We start from the raw sequence: 19,189 nt of genomic DNA, 5'->3' as shown, positions 1-19,189 counted from the left end.
CAAATTAGCATGATGAGAAGATGCCAATACAAAAGCAAACGGATTTGTACTTCAGAGCCTGAGAAACAATGCAGAAATTGAAGGCAGCTGATAACTCTGAAAGGGTTAGGGTGAGCAGTAGAGTACCAACACCAAAGCCTCATCCTGTGTGACAGATGATCACTACTGTCCAGGCAGGAGGAAAGATGTTTAATCACTAGAGAAATGGAGTCAGAGAGACTCAGGACTGGAGAATATCAGAAACAAAGCAGAACAGGAGTAAGTAAGGGACTGAAAAGGAATAAATCGTAATGAACAGACATGATTTCTGAATCTCTCCCCTGTCCAAGTCTTAGAGTGTAAGCTACCCCCTACCCTTCTCTCTCTCAGCACAAGGTTAAAAGAGTCCTCTCAGGAGAAAAAGTTAAGCCTGTAGAAATGGTCAGGTTCTTATTGAATAACCCTTCAAAGAAAGGAAACTGTTAACAAGCCTATCCTGTATTCAGACCTTCCAAGCTTTTTTTTCAATGCGGTTTTTGGCCAGGGTTGGGTTTGAACCCGCCACCTCCCGCATATGGGGCCAGTGCCCTACCCCTTTGAGCTACAGGCATGGCCCCCTTCCAATCTTTTTTTTTTTTTTTTTTTTTGAGACAGAGTCTCACTATGTTGCTGTCCATAGAGGGCTATGACATCACAGCTCACAGCAACTTCAAACTCTTGGGCTTAAGAGATTGTCTTGCCTCAGCCTCCCAAGTAGCTGGGACTACAGGTACCCACCACAATGCCTGGCTATTTTTCTTGTTGTTGTAGTGGTCATTGTTGTTTTAGCAGGCCCGGGGCCGGGTTTGACCCTGCCATCCCCGGTGTATGTGGCTGGTGCCTTAACCACTGAGCTATGGGCACCAAGCCCTTCCAATCTTTTTTTAAACTTTAGATTAATATGAGGACACAATTAGATTACAATGTTTGGGTTTGTTAGGTAAAGTCCAAGTTGTAGTTGAACCCCTCACCAAGTAGGTGCTGTGTATCCTTTCATTGTGCTCATTAGGTGAGAGCTTACCAATCTCCCTCTCTCTTCTCCTCTCCCTCCTTCTTCCTCTCCCCGCCCCTCCAACTTGAACTTGTGTCTTTCTCCTGTGTAGGTATGTAGTTGTTCATCTACTGGTTTCATGTAAGTATTGAGTACATTAGATGCTTCTTTTCCATCTTGTGATACTTTGCTAAAGAGAATACTCTTTATTTCCATCCAAGTTAATATGAAATATGTAAAGTCTCCATCTTTTCTCTTTCCTTTTTTTTTTTTTTACAGTTGTATAATGAGTTTATTTGTGCTATAAAATAATGAACCATCAACATGCACCTTTCCACTTCACAAATCATGGCCCATATAGAACTGGGACCAGAAATCCTTTGGCCTTGGTGACTGTGTTTGGCCTTTGGCCTCGTAACATGTGTTTGCTGCTTCCATACTTTGTTTTTTCCAGTTCCATCTTTCCCTTAATGACGTGGAGATCAACTACCCTGGGGTCTGTGACATGGTCATTCTTCATAAACATTTCTTGGACTTTATCCCATCCCTATTTCACAGGGAATAGCTGGAATAAGTGAACAGTATTCAGCACCTCCTGATACCAAACACAGTAGAGTTCATGTACCCTCCGCTTGGCCTAGTTCACAACTGAAAATGGGCTTCATGGAGGTGCTGGTTGCAACTGCAGCCCTGCGGAAGTCTCCATCTTTTCTTGCATCTGAATAGTACTCCATGGTATACATATACCACAGTTTATTAATCCATTCATGAGTTGATGGGCACTTGGGTTGCTTTACATGCGTTGGTTATTATAAATTTAGCTGCAATGAATATTCTAGTGTAAATGACCTTATGGTAAAATTATTTGTTTCTTTTGTGTGGATACCAAGCAAAGAGATTATAGGGTCAAATGGAAGGTTTACCTTTTAGTTCTTTAAGGATTCTCCACACTTCTTTCCATAGAGGCTGTTTAGTTTGCAGTCCCACCAACAGTGTAAAAGTGTTCCCTTCTCGGCAGCCGAGTAACAGCTTCCTTGCATCTGGGCACTGTGAGTCTGGGGAGATAGGACTCCAGGCATCTCTGGCTGGTGGAATCTGCCTATCATCACCCCTGCGAGGATACAGGGAGTCAGCGAGAGACTTCTGGACCCCAAGAGGAGGACTAAAACAGTGGAAAACCGGCAAGTGGTCGCATATGTTCAATCCGTCTAAACCCGCCCGCAACTTCCACAGGCACGAGAACTTAAAGAGCAAGAGGAAGTGAAAGGAAAATTAGGCCAAGGAAACAGATAAAAGAAATCACTCATGAGGAAGAATCAGCAGAAAACTCCAGGCAACATGAAGAACCAGTCCAGAACAACCCCGCCAAGGGACCATGAGGTAACTACTGCAGACGAGTCCACCTATCCAGAAATGTTAGAAATGACAGAAAGGGAATTTAGAATACACATGTTGAAGATAATGAAAGAAATGATGGAAACAATGAAGGAAACTGCTAATAAAGTGGAAAATAACCAAAAGGAAATTCAAAAACAGAATCAAATAAGAGATGAACGATATGAAGAATATAAAAAGGATATAGCACAGCTGAAGGAACTGAAACAGTCAATTAGGGAACTTAAAGATGCAATGGAAAGTATCAGCAATAGGTTAGACCATGCAGAAGAAAGAATTTCAGAGGTAGAAGACAAAGTTTTTGAGATAACTCAGATAGTAAAAGAGGCAGAAAAGAAGAGAGAGAAAGCAGAACGTTCACTGTCAGAATTATGGGACTTTATGAAGCGTTCCAACATACGAGTTATAGGAATCCCAGAAGGGGAAGAAGAATGCCCCAGAGGAATGGAAGCCATACTAGAGAATATTATAAAAGAAAATTTCCCAAATATCACCAAAGATTCTGACACACTGCTTTCAGAGGGATATCGGACTCCAGGTTGCCTCAACTCCAACCGAGCTTCTCCAAGACACATTGTGATGAACCTGTCCAAAGTCAAGACAAAAGAAAAGATTCTGCAAGCTGCCAGCTGTAAGCGCCAGTTGACCTACAGGGGCAAATCCATCAGAGTGACCGCAGACTTCTCTAATGAAACTTTCCAAGCAAGAAGACAATGGTCATCTACCTTTAATCTACTTAAACAGAACAATTTCCAGCCCAGAATTCTGTACCCTGCTAAGCTAAGCTTCAAAATTGGCGGAGAAATCAAATCATTTATGGATATACAAACATTGAGGAAATTTGCCACAATGAGACCAGCTCTACAGGAAATACTTCAGCCTGTTCTGCACACTGACCACCACAATGGATCAGCATCAAAGTAAGAACTCAGAAATTAAAGGACAGAACCTAACCTCCACACTGATGCAAAAGATAAAACTAAGCAATGGACTCTCACCAAATAAGACGAATAGAATACTACCACACTTATCAATTATCTCAATAAATGTTAATGGCTTGAATTCCCCACTGAAGAGACATAGATTGGCTGACTGGATTAAAAAACACAAGCCATCTATTTGCTGTCTGCAAGAAACACACCTGGCTTCAAAAGACAAATTAAAGCTCCGAGTCAAGGGTTGGAAGACAATTTTTTAGGCAAATGGAATTCAGAAGAAAAGAGGAGTTGCAATCTTATTTTCAGATACATGTGGATTTAAAGCAACTAAAGTCAAAAAAGACAAAGATGGTCACTTTATATTGGTCAAGGGAAAAATACAACAAGAAGACATTTCAATTCTAAATATCTATGCACCCAATTTGAATGCTCCCAGATTCTTGAAACAGACCTTACTCAGTCTGAAAAATATGATATCTGATAATGCCATAATAACAGGGGACTTCAACACTCCTCTTACAGAGCTGGACAGATCCTCTAAACAGAAATTAAACAAGGATATAAGAGATTTAAATGAGACCCTAGAACAACTGTGCTTGATAGATGCATATAGAACACTCCATCCCAAAGATAAAGAATATACATTCTTCTCATCACCCCATGGAACATTCTCCAAAATTGATCATATCCTGGGACATAAAACAAATATCAACAGAATCAAAAGAATTGAAATTTTACCTTGTATCTTCTCAGACCATAAGGCACTAAAGGTGGAACTCAACTCTAACAAAAATGCTCGACCCCACCCAAAGGCATGGAAATTAAACAATCTTCTGTTGAATAACAGATGGGTGCAGGAAGAAATAAAACAGGAAATCATTAACTTCCTTGAGCATAACAACAATGAAGACATAAGCTACCAAAACCTGTGGGACACTGCAAAAGCAGTTTTGAGAGGAAAATTCATCGCTTTAGATGCCTACATTAGAAAAACAGAAAGAGAGCACATCAACAATCTCACAAGAGATCTTATGGAATTGGAAAAAGAAGAACAATCTAAGCCTAAACTCACTAGAAGAAAAGAAAGATCCAAAATCAAATCAGAGATCAATGAAATTGAAAACAAAAGAATCCACTGAAGAGTATAGGCATAGGTGGCACATTTCTAAAACTGATTGAAGCTATCTATGACAAACCCACAGCCAATATTTTACTGAATGGAGTAAAACTGAAACCTTTTCCCCTTAGAACTAGAACCAGACAAGGTTGCCCTCTGTCACCTTTACTATTCAACGTAGTGCTGGAAGTTCTAGCCAATACAATTGGCAATTAGGCAAGACAAGGAAATAAAGGGAATCCAAATGGGAGCAGAGGAGGTCAAACTCTCCCTCTTTGCTGACAACATGATCTTATACTTAGAGAACCCCAAAGACTCAACCACAAGACTCCTAGAAGTCATCAAAAAAATACAGTAATGTTTCAGGATATAAAATCAATGTCCACAAGTCAGTAGCCTTTGTGTACACCAATAACAGTCAAGATGAGAAGCTAATTAAGGACACAACTCCCTTCACCATAGTTTCAAAGAAAATGAAATACCTAGGAATATACCTAACGAAGGAGGTGAAGGACCTCTATAAAGAAAACTATGAAATCCTCAGAAAGGAAATAGCAGAGGATATTAACAAATGGAAGAACATACCATGCTCATGGATGGGAAGAATCAACATTGTTAAAATGTCTATACTTCCCAAAGCAATCTACCTATTCAATGCCATTCCTATCAAAATACCAACATCGTACTTTCAAGATTTGGAAAAAATGATTCTGCGTTTTGTATGGAACCGGAAAAAACCCCGTGTAGCTAAGGCAGTTCTCTGTAACAAAAATAAAGCTGGGGGCATCAGCATACCAGATTTTAGGCTGTACTACAAAGCCATAGTGCTCAAGACAGCATGGTACTGGCACAAAAACAGAGACATAGACACTTGGAATCGAATTGAAAACCAGGAAATGAAACTAACATTTTACAACCACCTAATCTTTGATAAACCAAACAAGAACATACCTTGGGGGAAAGACTCCCTATTCAATAAATGGTGTTGGGAGAACTGGATGTCTACATGTAAAAGACTGAAACTGGACCCACACCTTTCCCCACTCACAAAAATTGATTCAAGATGGATAAAGGACTTAAATTTAAGGCATGAAACAATAAAAATCCTCCAAGAAAGCATAGGAAAAACACTGGAAGATATTGGCCTGGGGAAAGACTTCCTGAAGAAGACTGCCATGGCAATTGCAACAACAACAAAAATAAACAAATGGGACTTCATTAAACTGACAAGCTTCTGTACAGCCAAGGAGACAATAACCAAAGCAAAGAGACAACCTACACAATGGGAAAGGATATTTGCATATTTTCAATCAGACAAAAGCTTGATAACTAGGATCTATAGAGAACTCAAATTAATCCACATGAAAAAAGCCAACAATCCCATATATCAATGGGAAGAGACATGAATAGAACTTTCTCTAAAGACGACAGATGAATGGCTAACAAACACATGAAAAAATGTTCATCATCTCTACATATTAGAGAAATGCAAATCAAAACAACCCTGAGATATCATCTAACCCCAGTGAGCATGGCCCACATCACAAAATCTCAAAACTGCAGATGCTGGCGTGGATGTGGAGAGAAGGGAACACTTTTACACTGCTGGTGGGACTGCAAACTAGTACAACCTTTCTGGAAGGAAGTATGGAGAAACCTCAAAGCACTCAAGCTAGACCTCCCATTTGATCCTGCAATCCCATTACTGGGCATCTACCCAGAAGGATAAAAATCCTTTTATCATAAGGACACTTGTACTAGACTGTTTATTGCAGCTCAATTTACAATCGCCAAAATGTGGAAACAGCCTAAATGCCCACCAACCCAGGAATGGATTAACAAGCTGTGGTATATGTATACCATGGAATACTATTCAGCCATTAAAAAAAATGGAGACTTTACATCCTTCGTATTAACCTGGATGGACGTGGAAGACATTATTCTTAGTAAAGCATCACAAGAATGGAGAAGCATGAATCCTATGTACTCAATTTTGATATGAGGACAATTAATGACAATTATGGTTATGGGGGGGAAGCAGAAAGAAGGAAGGAGGGAGGGGGGTGGGGCCTTGGTGTGTGTCACACTTTATGGGGGCAAGACATGATTGCAAGAGGGACTTTACCTAACAATTGCAATCAGTGTAACCTGGCTTATTGTACCCTCAATGAATCCCCAACAATAAAAAAAAAAAAGAAACAAACAAACAAACAAAAAAAAGTGTTCCCTTCTCTCCACAACCATGTCAGCAGCTGCAACTTTGGGCCTTCATGATGTGGGCTATTCTCATGGCAGGTAGGGGATATATCAAGGTGGATTTGAATTTCTCTGATGATTAGGGATGAACATTTTTTCACACGTTTTTTGGCCATTCGTCTGTGTTTGTTGGAGTTTGCTGTGGGCCCTAATCTGGGTTGGGACTTGACAGGGGAGATGATGCTGGGGGAAATGAGATGCTATACCAACTTAATGCATAAAGTCTGGAGAGAGGCATACATTGACTCATATGCTATGTAGCAGATTAAGACAATGCAGCAACTTTCTGACTTCTCAGAAAGTCACCTAACACAAAGGGTATATGCAAAATGTAAAGATGTTAAAATAGGATTAAAATAATCCTAAGTGCCCAGGAAGATTGGGTAAAGAGGAAACAGCCAGGTAATCAGGAACATAGTGTAGTGAGCTGTCAACAACAACCAATAATGTATTTAGAAATGGGAGGGAAAAAACAAGTTTCATCTCCACAGGGCAGACAGAACAACTTCTCTAATCTAACTGCTGATCAGGAGTTCCAAAGGGTTCAGCCCTGCCTGCCTGCTGATTCTCTACGTAGGGATGATCTTAATGACTTTGCCCTGTCTGAGGCTTCTCTGGGCTCCTTTCATCTTTGGTGGTCTTGATGAACCCCCGGGAATGGCACATCTGCATGCTTTGCCCTGAATTGAGGCAAGGTGCCCCACAGAGAGATCAGCCTATCTGCCTCCCACATATCTTCTTCAGAGAAGGTTTTGTTCATGTCTCTTGCCCAGTGATAGATGGGATTGTTTGCTATTTTTTATTTTTATTAAATCATAGCTGTGTACATTAATGCAACCATGGGGTACAATATGCTAGTTTTATATACAATTTGAAATGTTTTCATCAAACTGGTTAACATAGCCTTCATGGCATTTTCTTAATTATTGTGTTAAGACATTTATATTCTACACCTAGTAAATTTCACACATACCCTTGTAAGATGAACCATAGGTGTGGTCCCACCAATTACTCTCCCTCTACCCATCCTCCTCCCTCCCCTCCCTCTCCCCTTTCCCCTTCTTCTTGGGCTATAATTGGGTTATAGCTTTTGTAAGAAAGCTATAAATTGGTTTCATAGTAAGACTGAGTACATTGGATACTTTTTCTTCCATTCTTGAGGTACTTTGCTAAGAAGAATATGTTCCAGCTCCATCCATGTAAACATGTAAGAGGTAACGTCTCCATCTTTCTTTAAGGCTGCATAATATTCCATGGTATACATATACCACAATTTATTGAACCATTCGTGGATCGATGGGCACTTGGGCTTCTTCCATGACTTAGCAATTATGAATTGGGCTGCAATAAACATTCTGGTACAAATATCTTTGTTATAATGTAATTTTTGGTCTTCTGGATATATACTTTGTAGAGGAATTGTAGGATTGGATGGCAGGTCTATTTTTAGATCTCTAAGTGTTCTCCAAACATCTTTCCAAAAGGAACATATTAGTTTGCATTCACACCAGCAATGTATTCCCTTTCTCCACATCCATGCCAACACTCTGGTTTTGGAATTTTGTGATGTGGGCTAATCTTACTGGAGTTAGATGATATCTCAAAGTAGTTTTGATTTGCATTTCTCTGGTGATTAAGGATGATGAGCTATTTGCTCTTTTTTTGATTAGTTTGAGTTTTCTATAGCTTCTGGTTATCAGCACTTTGTCAGATTTGTAACATGCAAAACTTTTCTCATTCTGAAGGTTGTCTCTTTGCTTTAATTGTGTCCTTAGTTGTGCAGAAGGTTGTTAGCTTGATTAAGTCCCATTTATTTATTTCATTGTTGCCAGTGGAGTCTTCTTCATAAAATATTTCCTCAGGCCGAAATCTTCAAGAGTTTTTTCCCACACTACCTTCTAGAATTTTATTTTTATTTTTTATTTCAGATTAATGTGAGGGTACAATTAGGTTACAGAGTTTGCATTTATTAGGTAAAGTACCTGTTGTAGTTGTGTCCCACGCCCAGAAGGTATGCCATGTACTTTTACATTGTGCCCATTAGGTTGGAGCACCCCTATTCGCCTCCCTCCTCCACTCTCCCCTCCTCCATCATGCATTGAATTGAGTTTTTCTCTTGTGTAGGGGTAGGTCATCTACTGGCTTCATATTAGTATTGAGTACATTGGATACCTGCATTATTGTGATACTTTACTAAGAAGAATGTGTTTCAGCTTCATCAGGTTAATACAAACAATGTAAAGTCTCTGGGGGCAGTGCCTGTGGCTCAAAGGAGTAGGGTGCTGGCCCCATAGGCTGGAGGTGGTGAGTTCAAGCCCAGCCCCAGCCAAAAACTGAAAAAAAAAAAAAAAAAAAGAAAAAAAGTAAAGTCTCCATCTTTCTGTGGCTAAATATTATTCCATGGTGTACATATACCACAGTTTATTAATCCATTCATGAGTTGATGAGCACTTGGGTTATTTCCACATTTTGAGGATTGTAAACTGGGCTGCAGTAAACAATCTGGTGCAAATGTCCTTATGATAAAACGATGTTTTTTCTTCTGGGTAGATGCCTAGAAATGGGATTTCAGGATAAAATGGAAGGTCTATTTTGAGTTCCTTGAAGACTCTCCATACTTCTTTTCAAAGAGGTTGTATGAATTTGTAGTCCCACCAACAGTGTAAAAGTGTTCCCTTTCCCCCTCATCCATGCCAGCATCTGTAGCTTTGGGCCTTTGTGATGTGGGGTATTCTCTCTGGGATTAGGTGATACCTCAGGGTGGTTTTGATTTGCATTTCTCTGAAGATAAGGAATGATGAGCCTTTCTTCATATGTTAGCCATTCACCTGTTTTCTTCAGAGAAGGTTCTGTTCATCTCTTTTGCCCACAGACAGGTGAAACTGTTCGCTCTATTTTTTTTTTTTTTGAGACACAGTCTCACTATGTTGCCCTCAGTAGAGCGCTGTGACATCACAGCTCACAGCAACCTCAAACTCTTGGGCTTAAGTGATTCTCTTGCCTCAGCCTCCCAAGTAGCTGGGACTACAGCCACCCACCACAATGCCCAGATATTTTTTTTTCTTGCAGTTGTCATTGTTTAGCTGGCCCAGGCCAGGTCCGAACTTGCCAGCCTCAGTGTATGTGGCCAACACCATAACCACTGTGCTGTGGGTGCCAGCCTGTTTGCTTTATTTTTGTTGATTAGTTTGACTTCTCTGTAGATAGTAATTATCAACCTTTTGTCAGATTCATAATATACAAATATCTTTTCCCATTCTGAAGGTTGTTTATATACTTTGTTGTGTCCTTAGATGTGCAAAAGCTTTTCAGCTTCATTAAGTTTATTTTTCTTGTTACTGTGATTGCCACTGAAGTCTCCATAAAATCTGACCCTGGGCTGACATTCTTAACAGTTTTTTCCCATGTTTTCTTCTAGAATTTTGATCATTTCACATCTAGAAGATTTAAATCTAAGTTTGGAAGTGGTGACACATGCAGGTCAAATTTCAATCATTTACATGTGTTTACACAGTTCTCCCAGTACCATTTATTGAATAGGGATTCTTTTCCCCATAGTATGCTTTCGTTTCATTTATCAAAAATCAGATGATGATAGGATACTGGTTTCATCTCATGGTTTTCCATTCTGTTCCATATGTCTATGACTCTATTTTTGTGCCAATACCATGCTGTTTTGATCATTGTTAACTTGTAATATAACCTAAAGTCTGATAGAGTGATGCCTCCAGCTTTGTTTCTTTGCTACAAATTGCCTTGGCTATACAGGTTTTTTTCTAGTTCCATACAAATGAAGAATTTTTTCATGTTTTTCAAAGTATGCTGTTCGTATTTTAATGAGGATTGCATTAAATCTAGAGTTCACTTTGGATACTATAGACATTTTAATAATATCGATTCTTTCCAGCCAAGAGCATGTGATATTATTTCATTTGTTAATATCTTTTGCTATTTCTTTTCTTAGGATTTCATCATTCTCTTTGTAGAGATACTTCATCTCTTTTGTTAGGTACATTCCTAGGTATTTCATTTTCTTTTTTTTTTTTTTTTAATTTTTTTATTAAATCATAACTGTATACAATGATATGATTTGGGGCATCATACACTCACTTCATAAACCATTTGACACATTTTTATCACAGTGGTTAACATAGCCTTTCCGGCGGGTATTTCATTTTCTTTGAAGCTACTTGTGAAGGGAATTGTGTCCTTAATTTACTTCTCAACCTGACTGTTATTGGCATATACAAAGGCTACTGATTTGTGGACATTGATTTTATACCCTGAGATGTTACTATAGTTTTTTGATCACTTCTAGGAGTCTTGTGGTTGAGTCTCTGGGGTTCTCTAATTATAAGATCATATCATCATCAAAAAGCAAGAATTTGACCTCCTTTGCCCCGATTTGGATGCCCTTAATATCTTTCTCTTGCCTGATTGCATTGGCTAAAACATCCAGAACTATGTTGAATAGTGGCAATAGAGGATATCCTTGTCTGCTTCCAGTTCTAAGTGGAAATACTTTTAGTTTTACTCCATTCACTTTGATATTAGCTCTGGGTTTGTCACAGATGGCTTTTATCAGTTTAAGAAATGTCCTATCTATGCCTATTTTCTTAAGTGTTCTTGTCATAAAAGAATGCTGAATTTTGTCAAATGCTTTTTCTGCATCTATTGTGAGGATCCTATGGTCTTTGTTTTTGCTTCTATTGATATGCTGTATTACATTTATGAATTCGTGTATGTTAAACCAAACTTACATCCCTGGCACAAAGCCTACTTGATTGCAATGTATAATTTTTTAATATGTAGCTATAATTTATTTCCTAAGATTTTATTGAATATTTTTGCATGGATATTCATCAGTGAAATTGGTCTGTAGTTCACCTTTTTAGTTGTGTCCTTTCCTGGTTTGGAATCAGGGTGATGCTTGCTTCATAGAACATGTTGGGGAAGATTCCTTCCTCCTCAGCATTTTGGAATAGGTTCTGCAGTATAAGTCCAAACTCTTCTTTGAAGATTTGATAGAAGTCTGGTGTAAAGCCATCTGGTCCAGGGCTTTTGTTGTTGTTGTTGTAAGATTTTTTATTGTTTCTTCAGTTTCAGTGCTTGATATTGGTCTGTTTAAGAGATCTATTTCTTCCTGATTAAGTCTAGGAAGGTATTGGTCCATTTCCTCCACCTTGTCAAATTCATGGGCATAGAGTTTTTTGAGGTAGTCAAAGATAATCTCTTGTATCACTGTGGTATCTGTTATTTCCCCTTTTTTGTTTCTGATTGAGGTTATTAGAGATATTATGTTTCTGTTTCTAGTTAATCTGGCCAAGGGTTTATCAATTTTGTTTATCTTTTTGAAGAACCAACTTTTTGTTTCATTAATTTTCTGAATGATTCTTTTGTTTGCAATTTTACTTATGTCTGATTTAATTTTGGTTATTTCTTTTCTTCTCTTAGGTTTGGGAATATATTGTTTTACTTTTCCATTTCCTTGAGATGCTTCATTAGGTTGTTGATGTGGTGTCTTTCTGTTTTTTGGATGTAGGCATCCAATGTTATAAATTTCCCACTTAGGATTGCTTTTGCAGTATCCCACAGGTTTTGGTAGCTTGTAGCTTCATTGTTGTTACGCTCAAGGCAAGGTTACTCTTTTATCTCCTCCTTGACTTAACTGTCATTCAGCATAAGGTTGTTTAGTTTCCATGCCTTTGTGTTGGGATGAAAATTTTTGTTGGAGTTTGAGTTCCACCTTTATTGCCTCGTGGTCTCAAAAGATACAAAGTATAATTTCAATTCCTTTAATTTTGTTGAGGTTTTATTTGTGTTCTAGGACATGAACACACATATTCTCCATATTTTGGAGTATGATGCATGAGCTGATAAAAAGAATGTATATGCATTAGTTCTGTGATGGTATGTTTTACACATGTGTATTAAACCCAGTTGTTCTAGTCTCTTGGTTTTTTTTTTTGTTTGTTTGTTTTGTTTTTAGTTTCTGTTTAGAGGATCTGTCCAGCTCTGTCAGAGGAGTGTTAAAATCTCCAGCTATTGTGATGCTATATCATATTGTTGAAACCAATTAAGGTTTATTTCATAAATCTGGGAGCCTTTAAGTTAGGTGCATAAATATTTAGAATTGAAATGTCCTCTTGTTATATTGTTCCCTTGACCATTATGAAGTGACCATCTTTGTCTTTCTTAACTTTAGCTGCTTGAAATTCACTTGTATCTGAAAATAATATTGTAATCCCTCCTTTCTTATGATTTCCATTAGCCTGAAATATTGTTTTCTATCCCTTTACCCTGAGTCTTGTTTTGTCTTTTGAGGTTAGGTGTGTTTCCTGCAGATAGGAGATAGATGGCTTTAGCCTTTTGTCCAGTCAGCTATCCTCTGCCTATTCAGTAGGGAATTTAAGCCATTATCATGTATTGAGGGAATCAATAAGTGTGGTGGAGTTCTATGCATCTTACTTAGTGAAAGACATTGCTTAGTTTTATCCTTTGCACCACTTTGGAAGCTTGGTTTTGTATTTTAGTTTTGTGAGTGTTTACCTTACTGGTGGTCCTTTGCGATGGTCAGTGTGGAGAATGGGTCTCAGTATATCCTGTAGAGTTCATCTTGTTGTGGTGAATTTCCTCAATGTTTGCCTGTCAGTAAAGTATTTGATTTCTCCGTCCAATTTGTAGCTTAGTTTAGCAGGGCATTTTCTTGGCTGAAAATTGCTTTGTTTAAGCAGGTTAAAAGTAGATGTTATCTTCTGGCTTGAAAAGTTTCATCTAAAATGTCCACTGTCACACTGATGGATCTTCCCCTGTATGTCATTTGGCACTTATACCTGGCTGCTTGCAGATTTTTCTCTTTCATTTTGAGTTTGGACAGGTTCATTACAATGTGTCTTGAAGATGCTCTGTTCCTCCTCCCCCCACTAAAAGGAGTGTGTTAGAATCTTTAGTAAAACTTGGGTAATTTTCATTTAGGATATTCTCCAGAAGGGCTTCCATTCCTTTGGGTCACTCTTTTTTCCCTTCAGGGATACTTTTTATTTGTATGTTTGAATTCTTTCTGAAGTCCTATAATTCTCTAAATGACTCTCTGTTTCTTCATATCTGTTTTTCTGCCCTTATGCCTGGGTTAGCTTGAGAGCCTTATCCTCTAGCTCTGAGATACTTTCTTATACATGGTCTAATCTGTTATTGATACTTCCTACTGCATCTTTAAGTTCCCTGATTGATTCCTTTAATTCCTTAATCTCTGCTATATGCCTTCTAATTTCCTCATATCTTTTATTCATTATTTGGGTCTATTTTTGGATTTTCTTTTGATTATTTTCTACTTTCTCTTTTATTCCCTTCATTGTTTTTGCCATCCATATTTTAAATTACCTTTCTGTCATTTCCATTATTTTCTTGTAGGTGGAATCCTCTGCAATAGCTACCTCAGGACCTCTTGGGGGGGAGGGGGTTGGTCTGTTTTGTTTTTTTCATGTTGCCAGGATTTTTCTGTTGGTTCTTCTTCATGTGTGTTTTCTTCTTGTTCATTTTCTTTCCCTACTTTTTCATTTCACTTCCTCCTTTGCTTTATATTAGCTTCTCTCTGTGCTTAGTTATTGAAGTGTCTTTTTGGTATAAGAACAAAGGGAAGAGAAGAGTAAGGACTGAGAGAGAAAAAAGGAAAGAAAAAGGAAGAAAAATGTGAAGGAGTGAAAAGATTTTTTTTTTTTAAAGGAGACAAGAAGAACTGAAAGAGACAGGAGTAATAATGATGATTAGCAGGGTGCTTTGACCTATACTTGCAATTCTAGGATTCTGTAGGGCCAGACTGGGTGGTTACCTTGAGGTCAGGAGGTCCTTATCAGACAGAGGGAAAGCAAGACCACACCTCCACCAAATACAGAATAAAATCAGCAATATGTCACAGTGGGAATGTACCAATATTATCCTTCCCAAGGCCAAAACTAGAAGGACATCCTAGACCAGGGACTTCAGACATCCTTGATCCAGGCCAGTGCTGTGGCACTCCAACCTAGGCCTCAGAGTGAGACTCTGTCCCATAAATAGAATAGTATGAACTAGAATAAAACAAATCAAAAAAGAAAAAATATTAGAAGAATAAAAATATATAAATAAAATTAAAAATAAAATTATATAATATGAAAAAAAAGAGAATCATAGTTGTTACTTGAGAATTTTATGTGGGAAAGATGACAAGTAGAAAAATCTCTACAAAAAAGAGAGAAGAAGAGAAATAGAAAAGAAAGAATAAAAGAGGCAGAAAACCCATAGCAAAAATGGAGCCCTTGCTGTTGAAGAAAGTAAAAATGAAAAAATAAAAATACAAAGCAAAGCAAACAAAAAAGAATTAAGGAAAATGTTGAAAAAATATATTGTTTTTTCACAAAGACAGAAATGTTTTTATTTTTACAGTGTTGCAGGAAAACAGGGAATTAAAACGGACAGACTCTTACATCAACAAGAAGGAACCTTTAATTGCCATTGAGAACTCAGGTGCCTCAAGTCGTAAAACGCTAAGTTCTAAGGAATAATTCTTTCCAAACTCTTTTATACTTTCTTCTTCAGCTCAGTATCAGTTGCATAGTTACAGTTACAACAAAGAGTACAAAGAGTTAATGATTGTATTTGTCAAGAAACCAGGGTGCTGTTATTTATCAACTAGTTTTTTTCAAGGTTATTTTAGCTCAGTGTAAAGTTTGTTCTTATCTTTGGAGGAGTTCTTCTACAGCTGCCTGCTGCTTTCTCAGGATCATTCCGAAGTAAAAGATTTATTTCTCCTTCCTCAATAGCATAACAAATTCATGTACAACTATAAAGGCATATCTATTATAATCATAGATCTTAATTTAATTCCTAAATCTCCGGTAATACAGTATGCTTGAGTTAGGGTTATATAATAGAATGACTTACTAGTAGCATAGTGTTCTGTTTTTTTTTTTTTTGAGACAGAGTCACTTTGTGGCCTCCAGTAGTGTGCTGTGGCATCATAGCTCACAGCAACCTCCAACTCTTGGGCTCAAGCAATTCTTTTGCCTCAGCCTCCTGAGTAGCTGGGCCTACAGGTGCCTGCCACAATGCCCAGCTATTTTTAGAGACAAGGCCTCGATCCAGGTCAGGCTGGTCTTGAACTCATGAATTCCAGCAATCCTCCCACATGGGCCTCCCAAAGTGCTGGAATTACAGGGGTGAGCCACAACGCCTGGCCAGCATAGTGTTTTTTAAATAAAATATTTAGAAATTACCTTGATTTAAAAATTTATATATAGGGTAGGCACCTGTAGCTCAGGGGTTAGGGCAGTGGCCACATACAACGGGGCTGGTGGGTTTGAACCTGGCCCGGGACAGCTAAACAACAATGACAATTACAACAAGAACAAATAGCCAGGCATTGTGGCAAACGCCTGTTGTCCCAGCTACTTGGGAGGCCGAGGGAAGAGAAATGCTTAAGGGTTTGAGGTTGCTGTGAGCTGTGATGCCATGGAACTTACCGAGGGTGACATAGTGAGGCTCAAAAAAAAAAATTATATATGTACTTTTATGCGACAGCGTCTCACTTTGTCATCCTCAGTAGAGTGCTATGGCATCATAGCTCACAGCAACCTCAAACTCCTGAGCTCAAGCAATTCTCTTGCCTCAGCCTCCCAAGTAGCTGGGACTACAGGGACCTACCACAATGCCCAGCTATTTTTTTTTTTTTTGTAGAGACAGAGACTCACTGTACCGCCCTCGGGTAGAGTGCCGTGGCATCACACGGCTCACAGCAACCTCTAACTCTTGGGCTTACACGATTCTCTTGCCTCAGCCTCCCAAGCAGCTGGGACTATTTTTTTCAAGAGACGGTGTCCCACTCTTGCTCAGGCTGGTTTTGAACTTGTGAGCTCAAGCAATCCACTGGCCTCAGCCTCCCAGAGTGCTAGGATTACAGGTGTGAGCCACTGGGCCTGGCCTTTATTTATATATATTTTTATAGAAATGGTGTCTTCCTATGTTGCCCAGGATGGTCTCAAACTCCTGGCCTCAAGCTATGCTGCCACCTCAACCTATACCCAGCTAGAAATTACTTTGGTTTATCTTAATATCAAACAACATCACATTAAGATTGCATCACAGTTGAGTATCAGAAAAATTAGGATGACACAAGTTTAGCATTTTATACAGTAATTAGTACTCACAAACATAACTTTGACTTTTATAAATTAATAATGAAAAGAGGCTTAGCAAAATTAGAAATGCCCAGAGATCGGAAATTACTTTACTCTGTAAGAAAGGAAAAGTACTGTTAAGGATCAGGCTTCCAAGATAGGGATTTGAAATCATCCATTACAACAATGAACTTTTTTATCCTCCTGATACAGAGAAATTTAAAAGGCAGAGAAGCAAGAACTATCTAATTCTGCTTGTCTATAAGCACTAATTATAGTGCTCATTAAATTTTAATGTGGCAAAAATATGCATATGTTTTGTCATTTAAAGGCATTTTCATCCCCATGGCCATACTTATTTATACTGCAGTATATTGCCTGGACATCAGGTGGCACTGTGGTATCAGGAGATGCAATACACACAAACTGATTCTGCTGTGAAGGATGGGGGCCTGGAGCCACCCTCTAGTTGTCAAAGAGGCCCAGGCCCATCTTCCTGATTTATTTGCCATCAATCAGGGCTTGGTTGCTTTGCTAGCATTACCCCCACAAGGTTGGGAGCCTGAAGTTTTGCCAGAGTAGTTAGGAAAAATGTCTTGACTTTCCAAACAGTGCCTCCTGGCTACACATGGCTTTTCTAAGGGAGTGGGAGCTGCCCAACTCCCCCCAAGGGTGGCTGCTCAGTTCAGCAGGTGTACCATAGCTGGCCTTGCACTAGGACCCTTTGGGCTGTTCCTCCTGGTCATCCCTCCCACAATGGTGGTGCCCTGCTAGCAGCCAAACCAATGAGGGCTTCACTCTGCCTTGTGGTCCAATCCTAGCTGCCATGTGCAATTCAAGTTCTGTCGCTTGCTTAAGCCCTTCCAAGACAGCTTTAGTAAGCATTCAAGTAAAAAAAAAACAAAGAAACAAAACAAAACCCACAGGGCTAGACTTTCCTGTCTCTAGCCCTCTGGCAGAGGGCTTACTGGCCTCTGACCACCCCAGGCATTCACCATCTGTATCAATGTCCCACAGCTCTGGACCTCCGTATTGCCTTCTGGAGTCCCCTCCAGCTGCAATGTGCCCCCCGGAGTGATGTTCCTGGGCAGGACACTCCAGCAGCAGGTAACTGGAGTCCTCTTTCCCTGGTCTCACCATGAGTAGCTGCCAATGAGATGATTCTAATCCATCATCATGCTCTGCCTCCCTAGAATTTTTTTTTTTTTTTTGTGGTTTTTGGCCAGGGCTGGGTTTGAACCCACCACCTCCGGCATATGGGACCAGCGCCCTACTCCTTGAGCCACAGGCACCGCCTTTTTTTTTTTTTTTTTTTTTTATGATGGGCCAGTTTATTTCATAGTTTAATGATTAAAATTCTTTTTTTTTTTTTTTTTTTTTGGTTTTTGGCCGGGGCTAGGTTTGAACCTGCCACCTCCGGCATATGGGACCGGCATCCTACTCCTTGAGCCACAGGTGCCGCCCTAGAATTTTTATTGTTTCATGTCTTAGGTTTAAATATTTTATTCATTGTGAGTTGCTTCACAATTTTTATAAGTAATGAGAATTGTGGGTTGACATCAGTCTTTCACATGTAGTTATACAGTTCTCTGGCACCATTTATTGAATAGGGATTCTTTTTCCCAATCTATGCCTTTGTTTGGTTTATCAAAGATCAAATGGCAGTATGAGACTGATTTTATCTCTAGATTTTTTATTCTATTCCGGAGATCTATGTCTCTATTTTTGTGCCAATATCATGTTGTTTTGATCATTGTGGACTTGTAATATAACTTAAGGTCTGGTAGAATGATGTCTCCAGCTTTGTTTTTTTTTGCTACAAATTGCCTTGGCTATACGGGTTTTCCTTCTAGTTCCATATGAAACAAAGGACAATTTTTTTTCCAGTTCTTCAAAGTATGCTTTGGTATTTAATGGGGATTGCCTTAAATCTGTAGATAACTTTAGGTAGTATAGGCATTTTAACAATGTTGATTCTTTCTAGCCACGAGCATGTTATGTTCTTCCATTTATTATCTTCTGGTATTTCTTTTCTCAGGGTTTTATAATTCTCTTTGTTGAGATTCTTAACCTCCTTTGTTAGATATATTCCCAGGTATTTCATTTTTCTGGAAGCTGCTGTGAAGGGTATTGTGTCCTTGATTTGATTGCCAGCCTGTTATTCTTGCATAGGATTTGCAGGCATTAATTTTGTATCCCAAGATGTTACTATATTTCTTGATCACTTCCAGAAATCTTGTGGTGGAGTCTCTGGAGTTTACTAAGTATAAGATCATATCATCAGCAAAGAGCAAGAGTTTGACCTCCTTTGACCCCATTTGGA

The 19,189-nt window shown here is 38.9% G+C and overlaps 1 protein-coding gene across 2 annotated transcripts in view; it reads right to left on the bottom strand.

Annotated features, from left to right (window-relative positions):
• Window positions 1-19,189, bottom strand: part of UBE2U (ubiquitin conjugating enzyme E2 U) — a 62,078-nt gene that overhangs the window by 26,261 nt on the left and 16,628 nt on the right. The window lies entirely within an intron of this gene.

The sequence above is a fragment of the Nycticebus coucang genome, chromosome 5 (assembly GCF_027406575.1).
Source record: "Nycticebus coucang isolate mNycCou1 chromosome 5, mNycCou1.pri, whole genome shotgun sequence".
Lineage (NCBI taxonomy): Eukaryota > Metazoa > Chordata > Mammalia > Primates > Lorisidae > Nycticebus > Nycticebus coucang.
The sequence above is the reverse complement of the archived record's forward strand: the minus strand, read 5'-3'. Positions and strand labels throughout refer to the sequence as shown.